Here is a 13536-nt window from a genome sequence, read left to right as displayed (position 1 = left end):
ATCCCAGAGGTCAAGGACTCAGTTCTACAAGACTGAACACTAATTCCACCATGGTGGCTCCACCCTCATAACCTCATCTAAACGTAATTACCTCCCAAAGGCCCATCTCCAAATAACATCGCATCGGGGATTAGAGCTTCAACATATGAAATTTGTGGGACACAAATAGTCAGCCCATAGCATCAAGCTTTCAAAATTTCCTAACTAGTACTTGAAAGAGACAAATACAGCTTGAAGGTTGAGGATGAAACATATATATTCAATTTACACTAGTGACTCACAGTCATGTAATACAGTAGTTTCTAAATATCTTCTGAATCAGAATCTCTAAGCAGATACACAGGAATCTTTAAATAAACTCATAATGTGATATGGGATCCATTAGAATCATTTTCCTTGTGAGTCTGGAAGAGAATTGAAGGAGGTTTATTTGTTGACATTCTCTTTCTTCAAGTGACCAGATGTTAAAAAAGTTTTTACGCTTTCATTTCAAACTTTATAATAGTATTATAGAGAATAGACTGAAATTGTTGGGGTTATAATAGATAATTTAAATTGCTTTAAATTTATAAATTTATGTTAAGTATTTACTATAGTCCTGAATAAACTGTGACAGTTAGTCACTGTAGTTACCAGAGGACAATGCTTTCTTTCCTTCCGAGCAATGTGGTATGAGGATGTGAAGCTTATAACTTCTGAAGACTTTTTGCCATAAATAAGCTAACCTTATAATGAAGTTAACAGAGAAGGAAGCTAAGCAGAAAAAGGGAAGGAAGTTGAGTCCATCATGACATCAAAATTCTCCTGAATCAAACTCTAAAGCTCCCTCTACCTCTGGTCTTTCCAGTTACATAAGCCTATATCTCTTTTATTATTTATGCTAATTTGAATTTAGTTTCTGTTTCTTACAACATAAAGTTTTCTTAAGGATACAGTCCTGTCAAAGAATGCTTGTTGGCCCTCAGTATTCATTCTTCCCTTTTCAATGATAATAACTCTCAATTTCTAGGTGGGTATAGCTGCCCAGAATATAACTACATTTCCCAACTTTTCTTGTGACAAAGTGTGGCCCTGTGACTATATTCTGTCCTGAGAGGTATAAACTGAAGTGCTGTGTGCAATTTTCAGGAAGTGTCTTTAAAAGAGAGGAGCCATGTGCCTTCTCCTTTACCTTCCCTTATTCCTGTGATGGCTGGAGCTGTCACAATGAGCTAATAATCATGAGATAATCATGAAGTAATCAAAGCCATGCATGGCAGAGCATCACAAAAGAAGGAACCTGAGTTCCTGACACTGTGAACCACCATATCAACCTTGAACCTTTTACTTCCTACTTTATGCGAGAGCAAAATAGATATATATTATGTAGCTTACTGTTATTTTTGGTTTTGTCATTCATTGCTAAGCCAAATCCTAACACTAAACCTTACATATGTTTCACTGTGTGTTCCCTTGTAAGTCAAATTCTGCATGTGACTTAAGAATCATAAGTGAATCCCACACCAAAGTTCTGAGTTACTTGAATTTTTATGTGACATTTTTGATGGGATAAAAGAAATACTAGCAAATGTGTTACATTGCAAACAGAAACACACACAAAAAAAATGGAGGGATGAGCATGAATATATTTTTCTTCTAATACATTGAATGTTGGAGGCATAAACCCTCCAATTACTATGCGACAATTATGGATCCAGTAGTTCAAGTTATGATATTAATACTTGTGCCCAGAAATCTCTCTGGTGGTGCAGTGGGTAAGAATCCACCTGCCAATGCACAGGACATGGGTTCGAGCCCTGGTCCAGGAAGATCCCACATGCCGTGAAGCAACTAAGCCCGTGAGCCACAACTACTGAGCCCGCGTGCCTAGAGTCCGTGCTTCTCTTGCTGCAACAAGAGAAGCCACTGCAATAAGAAGCCCATGCACTGCAATGAAGAGTAGCCCCCGCTCGCCGCAACTAGAGAAAGCCTGAGAGCAGCAATGAAGACCCAGTGCAGCCAAAAAAATAATAATAATAAAGGGCGTCTCAAACTCAGGGAAGAGAACCTTCCTCTCTGGTCAGAGGAGATGTGCTCCCAAAACTCTGAAGTAGGACAAAACCTTTGCCTTTTTAAAAACCTCTGTTCTCCCACTGCTTAGCCCCAGATACAGGCACCGTCATAGGAAGTAAAGAGCAAAATGAGGTATATAAAACCCTAGCTTTCTGATCAGAGTATTGTAATAGGGAGTCCCATAGAACCGGAAAGAACCAAGGAGATTGAGTAGAGAGAGAGGAGCTCAGGAGAGCAGAAGTTGTTTATGACTTCTGGGCTAACCTCCAAGCTGTGCATGTGTGAATCTGACCCTCAGCATCATATCAAATGCTTTGAGAACTAAACTACAAGATAGACCACTGCCCAGGAATTTGACTGGCTACTGGGTGGCAAACATACAGGACAGATGCAAGTAATACTGTAACATCTTTGCAAAGACAACTGTTATGGAAATCATAACCTAGAAATTTGGCTTGGAACATACAGTCTAATCCCAGCCAGATGAATTGCCTACTAAAATAAAAATATCAACATTTTTATAGGACTCAGAGTCTCATAGCTTAGTATTCAAAATATCCAAGGTACAATCTAAAATCCAGCCTTCAAAAAACTAGGAAAATCTAAACTGGGAAAAGACAATCAAGAGACACCAATGATAAAATGACACAGATGTTGGAATAATCTGACAAAGACTTTAAAGTAGCTATTGTAAAAATATCCCAAAGACACTCTTGAAATGAATGGAAAGATAGCAAGTCTCAGCAAAGAAATAGAAGAATTCCACTTGTGGAAACTGGAGAAAAACACAATAACCAAAAAAATGAAAAACACAATAACCAAATTTAAAAGCTCACCAGATGGCTTCAAGGACAGAATGGAGATGGCAGAAGAAAGAGTTAGTGACCTTGAAGGTAGAGCAATAAAAATTAATGATCTAAACAACAGAGAGAAAAAAGGATAAAAAAGATAAACCCAAAGAAACCTACACCAAGACACATCATAATCAAACTGCTTGAAACTAAAGGCAAAGAAAAACTCTTGAAAGAGATTTTTGTCCAGAAATCCAGAAGTGTGTGTGTGTTGGGGGGGGGGACATGCATTATATAGGGGAACAATTATTCAAATGATGGTGGATTTTTCATTAAAAAACATAAAAGCCAGAGGAAGTAGAACATTTTTAACGTGCTGAAAGAAAAAACAAATTCAACTCAGAATTCTATATCCAGCTAAAAAATCCGTTAGGATTAGGGTTAAAAAAAAAAATTCTCAGGTAAATGAAAATGAAGAGAATTTGTTTCTAGCAGACTTGCTCTAAAAGAATTGCTAAAGCAAGTTTTTCAGGCAAAGGAAAATGATACTAAAAGTTTACTTAGAACATTGGGAATGAAGGAAGAGCAACAGAAATGGTAAATATAAAATTACTCTTCTCCTCTTGTGTTCTTTAAAACATGTTTAATGGTTGAAAGCAAAAATCATAACAATATCTGTTGGGGTTTTCATTGTATAGGAGTTTTATACATAAGACAACTACGACATACAACTGGGGTTATATGATGGTAATGTTTTTATAGTCCACTTATAGTAGTAATATATTGATTTTATGTAGGCAGTGAAAAGTATGTATATTATAATCCCTAGAGCAACCACTAAAAATCTGGACAAATAAATATAGTAAAAAAAAATCTCAAAACATTAAAATGAAACACTAAAAAATGTATAAATAAAGAGCAAAAGAGGCAGGACAAGGGGAACAAAGGAATGAAAAACAAAGGGATCAAACAGAAAGCGAATAATAAAATGGTTGACCTAAACTTAAATATATCAGTAATTACATCACATGTAAATGACCTATATATACCAACTAAAAGAGGTTGTCAAAATGGACCAAAAAAAAAAGTTATGACCCAACATATGCTGTATATGAGAAACTCGTTTCAAATATGATTTAGAGAGTCATTAATGAGAATGAAAGATATATTTTAAAAACTCTAATCAAAAGAAAATTGGAAGAAAATTGGAATGGCTTTTAGAAAAAGAAAAGCAAAATAAGCCCAAAGCAAAAAGAAAGAAGGAAAAAATAAAGATAGGAGCATAAAAATCAATTAAATTGAAAACAGAAAAATAGAGAAAATCGATAATCAAAAAGCTGTTTCTTTGAAACAATCAAAAAAATTGATAAAACTTTAGCAAGACTGACAAAAAAAGAGATGACACAAGTTACCAAGATCCAGACTGAAAGAGTCTACAGACTCTACAAACATTAAAAGGATAATAAGAGAATAATATGAACAACTCTATACACATAAACTCAACAACTTTGATGGAATGTACCAATTCCTCAAAAACCAAATACTACCAAAACTCATCCAAGAAAAAATAGAGAGGGACGAAAAAGGAACAAGCCTGAACTCATTTTATGAGGGCATCATTACCCTGATGCTAAAACCAAAGGCATTACAAGAAATGGAAACTACAGATCAATGTCCCTCATGAACTTAGACAGAAAAATCTTCAACAAAATATTTACAAGTTGACTTCAGTAATATAAAAAAAGAATAATACATCATGACCAAGCAGGGTTTATTCTGGGAATGCAGGGCTGGTTCAGTATTGAAAAATTAATGTAATCTACCAATTTACTAGTCTAAAGAAGAAAAACAACATGACTGTTTAATTGATGCAGAAAAATATTTTGAAAAAACTAAATGTCAATTCATGATTTAAAAAAACCTCTCAGCAAACTATGGATAAAAGGGACTTTCCTCAACGTGATAAAGAGCATCTTCAAAAAATGTACAGCTGACATCATACTTAATAAAGAAAGGCTGACTGCTTCCCCCTAAGATCAAGAACAAGGCAAGGCTGTCTCTCTCACTACTCCTGTTCAACATCGTACTAGAAATCCTAGCCAGTGGAAACAAGAAAAATAAATAAAAGGTATACAGATTGGAAAGGAAGAAATTTGAAGATGATTGTATACAAAGAAAACCCCAAGGACTCTACCCCCCCACCAAATCTGCTAGAACTAGTAAGTGAGTTTAGCAAGGTTACAAGGTCAAGACAAAAAAACAGTTGTATTTCTATACATTAATAATGAATTGAAAAACCAAAAATTTAAAAATAATATTTATAATAGCTCAAAAAAGTGAAATATTTAGGTATAAATTTATCAATACATAGTCTTATTGCTCTAAAGTGGCAACTATTTTAATTTCTCTCAGTTCCATTACATAAATGATTTTAGGATCATTGAATATTTATGTTTTTATATTATATTACATTTACATTTTTCATATACATTTTCTTCTAAAGTGATTGAGTGATCATATTTATCATTTTAAGGGTTGCCCAATATTTTATCATATTGATACAGCAGCATAATATAGCAAGAAGAATGTGAGCTTTTTAAACAAGCCTGAATTCAAACTCTAGTTCCCCAAATACTAGCAGTGTGACTAGAGGTAGGTAATTTTTCTCAGCCTCAGTCATAGTAAAACGCCAAATTTTCAGGAGTGTTAGAGTTAATAAAGTGGTATGTGTAAAATACCTGATACATGGTAGGTGCCCAACAAAGTAGCCATTATTAATACCATAATTTTAATCTTTCTCCTAATTTTAGACATTTATGATTATTTCTTGGCAGAGTCTTTACTCTGGAGTCCAAGAATTATTATTGCTCCCTTTTTCAGGATCTTGATTTTCAGGCTTTTAAATCCCAAAACATTATGCCAATTCATTAATAAATTGAGCAATACTTGTATTGGTTGCTTAGAATGCATTATCCTTAGTATTTTGCTGAAAGCACATTAAGTGATTCTTGCTTTCTGTTTCTTTATTTTAAACACTGTATTCCATTCCCCTTCTGTTTACATCGATCATGAGTGATGTAACCTTGGTCACAAAGTATTCCAAAATCCCAATGCCAGTAGCTCATGTAGGAGGCATGGGAGCTGGGGGATAAATCATCTTATGAGTCATCCTATAGGCATAACCTCCAAGGAGGGGGTAGCAGTCCAAACAGAAAATCCCAGGAGACTCAGTGAATATGATTCCAATCGAGGAACAAGGGTAGTTAATAGAAGGGATTTTGAGACAGATAGTTTTCAGGTTTAGGAACAGGCCAGAGATATGGTGACAAGGAAGTCTATCCTGGTGACATAGGAAGCAACAAGTCACTGAAAGACAATGGGGAAAAAATCTCTGGAGAAAGTATTGGCAAGATTTACAAGTCTGGGGTTCAAGGTCAGGCTCCAGTGTCAGCAGGGAGCCAAATTTGAAAACCAGTAACCAGGACTGAAGGTTAGTCAGACTGATTGGCTACAACTTGAAAGAAAGCTACAGACTCATTTTATTTTTTAATAAATTTATTTATTTATTTATTTTTGGCTGTGTTGGGTCTTCTTTGCTGCCCATGGGCTTTCTACTCTTCATTGTGGTGCATGGGCTTCTCATTGCGATGGCTTCTCTTGTTGCGGAGCACGGGCTCTAGGTGTGAGGGCTTCAGTAGTTGCGGCACGCAGGCTTGGTAGTTGTGGCTCACGGGCTTGGTTGCTCCGTGGCATGTGGGATCTTCCTGGACCAGGGCTCGAACCTGTGTCCCCTGCATTGGCAGGCAGATTCTTAACCACTGTGCCACCAGTGAAGTCCCCAGACTCATTTTTCATAATAGCCCAGCATCTCAGTTTATCCACAGGATGGAAGTGCAGAGAGAGAAAACAGTGCACCTCCAGGATAGGCTTGAGGGTTGGGAAGGTTTTAGTTATAAAATATGCCATGAACAAGGAAATACCTCCATAACATGAATGTTATTGTGTAGTCGAATTGCAATGTAGAATTATGTTTCTGAGATTTCTTGTTCAAAATCAATACCATCTGTATCTGTCAGGATCCAAGAGACAGATGGTACTACAGACTGGGTAATTAAGGAGAGTTTAACAAAGGCAAGGTTTAGAAAAAATAAGGAGAGATGGTGTGGACCCCTGTGCCAGGAATAGCAGAGAGCTATTACTTGAAGGGGTTAGGGGAGGGAATGGTTTCTAAACCCTTGAGGGAGAACTATGTTATGAGAGCCACCTGACAGGAGTGGAAATTTGGCAGAGGGAAAGAGCCAACCTATGGCTATGTGGTAGGGAGGAAGCCAGGAAAAATATCTCTTCTCTCTCTTACCAATTTCCCACCAGTATCAGCCCCTTCCACATTGGCTGAAACCAAGTGGAAGCCAGAGGGCAATGGGGTCCAGTGATGCAGTCCATACAGGTCAGCCTCTCTGAGCATAAAGTAGGCTGAAGAATGAATCTGAAGGGGAAAATAGATTATCTATGATGTGTAAATTTTCATTAAATTTAATCAAAGTATCACTTTCCAGACCTGAGTATTTCAGCTTTTTCAACCTTTATTTTGCCTCTGTCATCAGTCACATCTTGGATTTTAGGCTTCCCTTTTTGGGGGGCATTTGGCCCTCTGTCTATCAAAGTCACATACCCCGTGGAAGGGTCAAAGTGTAATCATCTCAGCCTCTGAGGTGCCGTTTATTTCGATGATAGCCACAGCTACCCCAGAAAAGGAAAGCTTGTTCCTGTAAGTGGGACAAAGCCTGTAACTGGAGCTCTTAACTCCTTTAAGCATGGTTGCCTGTACTTTAGTTGAAGGTATAGGCAGCCCTGCAAAGACCTGTGAGGAAACAGAAGCATAGTACTAGGAGGCAGCCCTCCCCAAACTGGAGAAAGTGAGCATGTGGCAAATCTATCTGAGGGGGTTGTTATCACTCCGCCTTATTCTGCCCAACTAGGTAGAAGCTTCATTCAAATTTCCACTGGAGGGTAACTATCAGAAAATAATTAAAATCTGCCAAATGGAAGTGATACTCCATTGGCAGCTTTCTGCTGGTTTTTTTTGTTTTTTCATTTTGGTTTTGTTTTTACTTTTACCTTCTTGCTTTTTAACACTTTTTGCCCTGGGAGAGTAAAAGATGTCCTTTTTTGCAAGATAAATTTTGGTATAGAGAGTTGATCTATAAAGAACAAGCTAAGTATGTTACTAATACATTTAAATTGCTGTTACCAATGCCTTCTTTCATTAATATTAAAACCCAACAATTGTATGGTTGTAGAATAAATAATACCAGTGTGATGTAACTTCTTTATATTAATAGCTTATGTGCACATTTTCAATGAACACAATATATAGTTTTTGTAATTCTTTTCCTTTTTTCTATGTTATGTTTGTTCTGATTACATTTATTGAAATGTAAAAATAAAAGTCAACAGTTGATGCATAGTACATGAGAATTTAAAGAAAATCCTAAAGTGCTTCTGATACCTCTTGAACATTTTGAGTTGTTTGAAAAAATGTCTAAGAATTTTGATTTACAAAGATAAATATTACAAAGGCAGATTAGAAATAGATAATCTTTAAGATACAGTCTTTCTAGTGATTTTAAGTAAGTTTAAGTAAGGGTAAATTTTTACAGTGCTTAGGAAAAGAATACATTTCTCAAATCGTAAATCAGAAAGATTTATAGCACTATTTAGTGAGTAAAAAATATTTTCATCCTTGAGTTAAACAAACTGTTCCTATTTGATTAGTCATATTTAAAATCAACATTGTTAGATAGCTCATTGCTAGACAATGAATCTAGACTAGAAGCTTTTTTGTACAAACAGTTGAATGATATCCAGAAGAAATCATTTTATCCGAGGACAAAAACAGCATCATCACCCTTTCCATGCTGAGTGTTTAATTTCTTTCCCTATTATGTACTAGCAAAGAGGCAAAGGGGTATTTTACTTGCTGATACTAATGTATGAGTCAAGCTATATTCGAAATTAATATTATCTTCACATATTAATAAAAATCTTTAAAACTCATAGCAGATATTGTCATTTTGAAGAACATTAAATATTATATCTTTACTTAGGTGGTTTTAAATTATACTTTCCCTATGCACTCAAATGTTTAGCACAAATAGCTCCATGGAGATGACAAAATGCAGCTCAAACACAATTCAATTCCTTTCTTCTCCAGTATGTGTGATCTGTTTCCATGGAAATTTCATGTTGACCAGGAATTGTAAAAATACTATATGCAAACATGTCTCAGAAGCAAACATTTTTGGAGAATAATTGTGATTTAATTTGAGTCACTCCATTAAAATTGTTCAAATAATAGAAAAGAAGACTGTTTTTTTCTTTAGCAGAGACCATTCTGCAATTTCCCTTAGCTCAATATATTAGTCTAATAGAGTTGGAGATTATAAGGACTTTAATTTGCCTTTTGATGAGAGTAAAATTAGATTTTAATGATTTAGGTAAATGTATTCATTTGAAAAAGATGACAGACATTATGAGCAAGGTATTGTTGGAGTGCTGAAAGAAATACAAAGATGTATACAACACACTATGGTATAAGATTAAGTGACTGCAGTAAAGCTGACAGTGTGCTTTGGTGTGCAGAGGAGGAAGGGAATGTTTCTAGTTAGGAAGATCAAGGAAATCTTCTCGGATGAAATGGCATTTGAACTGGATCTCGACCAATGAGAAAGTAAGGAGAGGGTCTTCCTGATGTGGGAAACCATCTGAGCAAAGGCACAGAGGTGGGAAAGCAGAGGGCATATTTGGGGAATTATAAGTCCAACTGGCTGAAGTGTAAATGAAACAGGGAGGTAAAATGAAAAGGTAGGCTGCAGCTAGCTTTTGTAGGGCCTTGAATGCCATGCTAATTTGGATATTATGCTCAATAGCAGTAGTGTTCATTTGGGCGATAATAATCTGGACTATCAACAATAGTTGAATATTGGGTAATGAGAAAGTAAGGAAGGGAATAGATCAGTATTTTGAGAAGAGCGGCACTGAATGGAGTAAGAACAGCAAAGCAGTTTGAAGAACTAGCAGGCTAAAAAATGGTTTGAGAGATATAGTAGCTTTAAAACATGTTCACAATTTTTTTTGAAATTCCTTTCTTTACGAGGTGGACACTTGGCAATAGAAATAAAAGCAAAAGTAAACAGATGGGACCTAATCAAACTTATAAGTTCTTGCACAGCAAAGGAAACCATGAACAAAATGAAAAGACACCCTATGGAATGGGAGAAAATATTTGCAAACGATGCGACTGACAAGGGCTTCATTTCCAAAATATACAAACAGCTCATATGACTCAATAACAAAAAAACGAAAAACCCAGTCAAAAAATGGGTAGAAGACCTAAATATACATTTCTCCAAAGAAGACATACAGGTGGCTAACAGGCACATGAAAAGATGCTCAACATCACTAATTATTAGAGAAATGCAAATCAAAACTACAAGGAGATATCAACTCACACCGGTCAGAATGGCCATCATCAAAAAGTCTACAAATAATAAATGCTGGAGAGGGTGTAGAGAAAAGGGAACCCTCCTACACTGTTGGTGGAAATGTAAATTGGTGCAGCCACTGTGGAAAACAGTATAGAGGTTCCTTAAAAAACTAAAAATAGAGTTACCACATGATCTAGCAATCCCACTCCTGGGCATATATCCAGAAAAGACGAATACTAATTCGGAAAGATATATGCATCCCAATGTTCATAGCAACACTGTTTACAATAGCCAAGACATGGAAGCAACCTAAATGCCTATAGACAGATGAATGGATAAAGAAGGTGTGGTGTATATACACAATGGAATATTACTCAACCATAAAAGGGAATGAAGTAATGCCATTTGCAGCAACATGGATGGACCTAGAGATTATCATACTAAGTAAAGTAAGTCAGACAAAGACAAATATATGATATCACGTATATGTGGAATCTAAAAAATAGTACAAATGAACTTATTTACAAAACTGAAACAGACTCACAGACATAGAAAACAAACTTATGGTTACCAGAGGGGAAAGGGGCAGGGGAAGGGATAAATTAGGACTTTGGGATTAGCAGATGTATACTACCATATATAAAATAGATAAACAATAAGGATTTACTGTATAGAACAGGGAACTATATTCAATATCTTGTAATAAACAATAATGGAAAAGAATAGAAAAAAGAATATAGGTATATACATATATATGTATAAACAAATCACTTTGCTGAACACCTGAAACTAACATAATATTGTAAATCAACTATACTTCAAAAAAATAAAATAAAAAAGAGGTGGAGACTAAATCTGCTCCTTTGAGTGTGGGCTAGATTTAGTGACTTGATTCTAGCAAACAGAATTAGGCAGAAGTGATAGTCTGCCACTTCTGAGATTAGGTCATAAAAGGCATTGGCTTCCTTCTCAGATCTCTTGCCTTCTGGGAGCACTTGCTCTGGGGAAAGCCCCCTGGTGTGTTGTGAGGGAACTCAACCTTGGAAATGGATACTGCAGCCCCAGCCAAGTTCTGGTTGACATCTTGATTGCAGTCTCCTGAGACTCCCAGGGCCAGAATGACCACCGGCTAAGCGGCTGATCTTATATTCCTGACCTACAGAAACTGTGAGATAATAAATGTTTGTTGTTTTAATCTGCTAAATTTTGAGGTAATTTGTTATGCAGTAATAGATAACTGATGCAGGAGGTGTCGAAACAGGAGAGTCTTAAACATGTTTGGAGGTTGAGAAGAAGTAGCCAATGGAGACTGAGCGACTGCAGATTCCACAGGAGAGGGGAAATCATGGCTAGGTCAAATTCTGGAAGATGTATGCAGGGGAGAGGATCCTTAGGAAAGGGTGGAGAAGTTATTTTTGGAAAGGAAGAATGAGGATCAGAAAAGAATTCAGATTGGAAGGATGCAAGGTGAAATCAAGCCAGATGTCCTTGATTCCTGCAACAAAGGGGGTCAGGTCACCCTCTGAGATGCAGGACCCTCTGGGACCAGGAGCTCCAGGAGAGTAGGAAAAATGGGAAGAGCTACTGTGAGGTAGCACAAACGGAATCAGGTAGAGCAAAGAATATAATTCTCTCCAGCTGTGTGTAGCACTCTGGGAGAGTAAACTGAGAAAGCAGACAGCAGAATTTACCTAGGATTGAAGATTGATAAGGCATATATGAAAAATCAAGTGGGCAAAGGATTCTAAGATGATGATGTAATTACAATGGCTGGGCATAAAGTCTAGAGCGGGTACAAGGGCACGTGAAACTATAAGGGGGTTAATGAACAGAAAATATGAAAGAGTGGGTCTTCTATAGCAACTATAACCTGTACCACACGTTTCATATTTTATTTGTAAACTACTTAAATTATCATGTAACTTCTTTGGTGTGTGAGTCTAGTTGCCCCGGTGATATCATAAACTCCGAGTAGTGATCACGGTTTCTGCATTTTGTACCCCCTTAGGAACTAGCACATTGCTTCTTAGGGACTCATACATTTGCGGAATCAATGAATAAAATCATTCTAGTATTCTGTGTATTCTCTACTGAGTTTCTTCTTCCTTCACAATAAGCATCTGATTGAGGCTGAAGATCTGCTCCTTTTAGAGAGTTGAATGTGTTCCAGCCTTGTCTCTAAGAGCCAGGATTTCTGGATGCTTTTAAGAAGCATTATATAGTGATAAGAAGGGGGACAATACCTGGTTGGCTAAAAATAATAAGCCTAATTATGCCTATGTGAAGCAACTTGAAATAAACCTTGGATGATTTCTCTTCAATCTGACAAAAATCAAATAAAAGTGAAAAGGTTTTGGGGTAAAAAAAGAGAGATTAGCATTCTCCTGGAAAATCAGGGGAAGAAGAGGCCTCTGTGAAGAAGAATCTCACAGAAGCTTAGATCTGAAGTGGCTCCCCAGCCGTAGTGGACATTTGTGTATTCTTTACCTGGTGCACTCTTCTTTCAATTGTTTTCCTGGAAACAGTAGGCTTGTTAAAGTCTGATAAACTACTAAGAAAAAATTGCAAATAGGCTTCTAAACCACTGAATAGGGTCACTGATTGCAGTGATTCTAGGTGGTTCTTCAGATCTTTACCACCTGCCCTTCTACTCACACCTCAACCCACCTTTCCCTCAGTTCAAGTTTTTCTATATCAGTTAATGAATTAACATTTTGAAATATATGGTGATAGAGCCAAGAGTTTCAGTTCAGTTTTGGAAGCCACTACCTTCGTTGATGAGTTTGTTTATGTAATTATTTGAATGTTTTATTCAAATATTGAATATTGAAAGTCAAATATTTGAATATTTATTTTTATTAAAATGAGGAGAATCCAAAAATGAATGCGCTGATTCCAGTGAGAGCAAATTTAGGTTTCATACACTTAGCACAATTTAGACAAAGATGGAAATTATTTGACTATCTAAAAGGACCAGAACTTAGCCACAATCAGACGTGCATTGTAAAGGAAAAGAAACCAATGAAAGAACACGTATAGAGTGCTGGGACTAAATTACTGAAAATTGTGTGTGAAATTGAGGTATAATTAGGGATTTTATAATAATTTTTAGGTCTTATATCACATTAGTCCTACTTTCAGCCAAATAATATTTGAGGACAAAGAAAAAACTGTCTGTATTGTATTGTTTTGTGTTCCAGGAGGCC

Source organism: Balaenoptera physalus, assembly GCF_965194825.1.
Source record: "Balaenoptera physalus genome assembly, chromosome: 15".
NCBI lineage: Eukaryota > Metazoa > Chordata > Mammalia > Artiodactyla > Balaenopteridae > Balaenoptera > Balaenoptera physalus.
Note: the sequence above shows the minus strand (reverse complement) of the source record.